The 4,405-nt window shown below is 42.6% G+C and overlaps 1 long non-coding RNA gene across 1 annotated transcript; it reads right to left on the bottom strand.

Moving 5' to 3' along the window:
• Nucleotides 1-639: 639 nt before the first annotated feature.
• Nucleotides 640-4,113, bottom strand: LOC137473031 (uncharacterized). Its single transcript, XR_010998568.1, has 3 exons — nt 3,863-4,113; nt 985-1,038; nt 640-769 (listed from the first exon to the last, which is right to left on the bottom strand). It is a non-coding gene; the product is annotated as an uncharacterized lncRNA (long non-coding RNA).
• Nucleotides 4,114-4,405: the final 292 nt, after the last annotated feature.

The raw sequence follows: 4,405 nt of genomic DNA, 5'->3' as shown, positions 1-4,405 counted from the left end.
ATCCAGGAGTGTCAGGTTCAACACTAAACTTGGTACATCTACATGTCTTTTAAATACCTCCAGGGGTGGTGACTCTACCACTTCCCTAACAACCCTTTGGAACAGGCTGAGTCTCATCTCAGAGATTTTGAGGAAGAAGGTTTTGTGGTGCTGACAGACATCAGCCTCTGAAGAAAGATTGAAAGAACCAGGGCTCAGCATAAAGAAATCCACCACACAGAGAAAAGCCACATATAGAAGAGGTTGCTTGAAGAAATGGAAGACGTAAACTGTGCTCTTGCTGGATTCAACAAGAACTAATGGGGCTCAGTTGTAATTTCTTTTTTTAATACCAGAAAGTTCAGCATGACAGAGCCTGTGCAAGCTGGGGAAGGTTTTTTGTCTGGTTGTACTAAGGAATAAATTGTAGAAAGGTGACTTAATTACAATTAATCCCTCTCTAACAAGGCACTAGGCTACTTCCATGGTCTCCCATAGCCTTTTGCAGCAGTTTTCTGGTGCTCCAGGTTCAGACTTCTAGACTAAATCATTGGCAACCTGACACAAGGCAAGAGAAAATCTTTATCACAACAAGACTATGAACAGCCAGAAATCACACAGTGAGCAGTAATGCAATGACAGTTTCTCTTACTCCATAAGTGGCTGGGAGTGAGAAATATGCAGACACAGGTGTTTCTAACCCCATGTGGAATAATCTGTACTTCAGCTCTCTTCATCCTTTTCTCTTTTTCCACACTATAATCAAAGCCTTTCAGTGCAATTTTCTTCACTGACAGAAAACAAGAGATAATAGTTGAATCTTTGAGTGACTTCACCAGAAAAGCCTTTCTCCTGTTAATCCATATATTTGTCTCCAGCAGAAGCATGGTGTACAGACGAGAGGGGTTTTATTTGCTCAGAACTTATTTCACCCTGAAATTTTTTACGGTGCAGCAGTTACTGAGTGTATCACTTCTAGATAATAGCTCTGCAAAATGGGGTTACCTTCTCTCATCCATACATTATGCACAGAGCCAGGGTTTAACTGTGCTCCCCTGGCTGACAAAAAGTCCAAAAAAGGAAATCAATAGTGATTGGGAAAAGTTTGAATTAGCATGTAAAATTCAAAATGCTACACATAGCCGTCTGGAAAGTCTCTAGTGATCACACCTGAGCATCACAATATAGAAATGCCACAACACTCAGTTTTAAAGCCACAGTGTTTTAAAACACAACACTGTGTTTTAAAGCCATGTTGCAAAAAAATAAAGTTGCTGCTAAATAATTTTATTCTCTTGGCTCAACTTTAGTGGAAGCAGTGATTTGTGTTGATATTCTAGAGCAGAGATTCCAGTTTGTGTCATCTGGATGGAACCAGTGGGTGGTGTAATTGTGCTCCTCATTAAGGCAATGCTAAATGAAAAAGCTCTACCAAAATCCATTGAAAACTTCCCAGGTGCCTTGCTGGGCATTGGAATTTGGGAGGTACAAGTTAATCTTCCCAAATGAGTCACAAGAATATACACTCACACAATACCATGTTGAAAATAAACAGAAAATGGAGTCTCTTCAATATATACTCAATTTACCAACATCTGCTCCACAATAAACATACACTGCACAGTTGCTGAATATTAGTCCTTTCATCAGCAGAGGTAGTTAACTTTGAATAGCTGACTATCTATTTCCAGTTGTTACAAAATGCTTTACCTTAAATAGCTCTCTTGGAAGAGAGACACCCTGTCAAGTGCATTTTAAGGATCACCTTTCAACAATGTCAATGTGGTCATGCTCGGGGTGAGCTGTGCCCCATGACCTCACCCAGCACCTCCTCAGGTGTCACCGTGGCAGTGGCCACCACCACACAACAAGCAATGAAGTTCTGCAAGCAAAGTAGCTGCAAGAGCTACTGCAACAGTAAAGGGTGAAATGTGCCTGCAGGGAGGCTGGGCAAACTCAGGAACCCATCTGCAGATGCTGCTCATCCTCCTCTGAGAGCAGAGCGGCGGGACTCCCGAGGAGCTGCTTCATCTCCACTCATCGTCTGCTCAAGGTCGTTTTGTCCTGTCAGAGAGGGCATCTGGAGGCACGGGGACATCTGATGGGTCTTCCCCTTATAAAGATTGTCAGATGAGGCTGAAAGGAGGCAGGGAAGCTGGCCATGCCTATCACAGCCAGAGTGCTTCTGAGCAGCAGGATAAAACCGAATGCAGCACAGACTGCAGTGGCAGCAGTGGCTTGAGGCAGAAAGGACTCGGCATGGCTCTGGCCCCACTCTTAACTGGGAGCACAGCACCCCACCAGGACACACAAGCAGGGGGACAGGAGACCTCTAACATCCCCAGCTTACTTTTTGGCATTTAAATTTCACCACAATCATCTCTCAGGCTCTAGAAGTCCCTGATGCAGGCATATTATTACATGCTCAATTGTAAATTACATCGAAAGCCAGAATCTCCTTCAGTGCCAGTGACCCTTGGGGTAGAAGGGGCCTGCCTTCTCCCTCTGTCATGTCTTTCTACTATTACTGCTATAAAAGGCATTTTGCAGTGCAACAGAAGCAAATCCACACTTATGTCTCATCCTGGGCAGTTACAACTTATCTAAAACATCTGAATGACTGAAGAACTACAGAAAAAAAACCCAACCAAAACAACTTTGCATAATGAAAACAGAGGACACCTAAAATCAGGGCAGTGGCCTGAGTCCTACTGCTCATAACGTCTAAAAGCATCCTTCCAATAGTATAAAAAAATAAGAGCTGGTTTTAAAATGGTTCCCTCCCACCCAGAGCACAAATCCCACTGTTGGACTGACATTTCTTGTGCTCCGTTCATCCATTATTCACAGAACAACACTAGTGACTGGAAACATTTAATTAGTTGGATTTTTTCCTTTATAAATAGTAGTGATAAAGGACAGGCTTTTCAAGAGGCCCTGAAAAGCATATCAGTAATAACAGACAAAGGTGGCTAGATTTTGACATGAAATTATTATGGCAAGTTGGGCCATGAGCATCTTTAAAAAGGGCTACTCTGTCAGCACCTGAGCAATGGGAAAAGGTCTGCAAGCAGAGTGGGATTGAAATCTGTCTCTTCTAAATTATTCAAAATAGTTTTTAAATGTTATAATTTGTGTTGGTCTTTAAGGAAGTACACCCAAGTGCCAGCTTTTTGTAGCAAAGTTCCTGAAGTTATCAAATCTGTCTCATTCAAATTTCTGCCCAGCTGCTCACTAATCTAATAATCACCTTCCAGTTTTACAGGTTACACAAATTACTTTTGAATAGAAAGATATGACAGACAGGGGGAGAAATTAACATGAGAATTATCTAAATTATTCTTTCCCTCTCCGTCTTTACATTGCCTAGCTTTTCAGAGATACCAGGGTTGCTGGAATCACACCTTTAATCACTTTGTGTCAGGAATATCTGGCTGGAGAGCTGATAAATGTGTGCAGTTTGCAGAAAGATTAAGAAAAATAAGTACTACCTGGATGCCATGGTGATAAGTGAATGATAGCATTACATTGCTTCCCGCCAAAAGTATCGCCCCAGCTGTAACCAGGGCTGGATGCAGGGCTTTGTTTCCACAGTTGCATAATTAAATTTTAGATCAATAATTTAAAAAAACAAGAAGAAAAAAAAATTAAAATAGTATTTTCCTGAAGTAAAAATGAAGCTCTAAATTCTGGTGAGATTCTAACCGCTATTGTGCCTACGTAAGTTTACATATACTGGCCCTGGGTGTATATTACTATAATGGTGATAAAGTCTTGATCTTTTACACTCCCAAGAAGAAATGAAAGTTTCATATTAAGGTGAAATGTGAAAAATTGAAACTTTCCTGGTGACAGAGGATTTTCATAAAGGGAAAAGACTTACAGGCTTTCCAGGGCACTGAGAGACATCCAAAAAGGCTGTGCTTAGTCCTAGGGCTGCCTGCCTCCTGCCTGCTGCTCAGACTGTGTCCTAGGGAGTCCTTCCCTCCCTGGCCTATAGGGCAGCCAAGAAAGTGAGCCACACCAGGTGAAAGTGAGCCTTTTTTTTCTAAAACTGTCTCATAAAGGGATACACATTGTGTGGTAAGTGTAGGCCACCACAAAGCCAAGGAGGTGCAACCCTTCTTCAGTGATCCATACTGAAAAGTGTCAAAAGATCAGACCTACACAGACCAGCTGATTAATGACCACCTGGTCTTGCATGGGTTACAGCCATGCCCATGCTTGAACAGACCTGTAGGTATCCCCATCCCATCCTGATTTGAGCAGGAGCTTTATCCATGGCCTGGCAGTTCAGCCCAGCCCCAGTGAGATGAGCTGGGAGAGAGAACCACGACTCCAGCCTCTCCACCCATGCTCCTCAGCAACCAGGTCTAGTGGAAGGAATCCCTGCACATGGGAGTGGGCTTGGAACTAGATGATTTTT

Source organism: Anomalospiza imberbis, chromosome 4, assembly GCF_031753505.1.
Source record: "Anomalospiza imberbis isolate Cuckoo-Finch-1a 21T00152 chromosome 4, ASM3175350v1, whole genome shotgun sequence".
In the NCBI taxonomy this organism is placed as follows: domain Eukaryota; kingdom Metazoa; phylum Chordata; class Aves; order Passeriformes; family Viduidae; genus Anomalospiza; species Anomalospiza imberbis.
The sequence above is the reverse complement of the archived record's forward strand: the minus strand, read 5'-3'. Positions and strand labels throughout refer to the sequence as shown.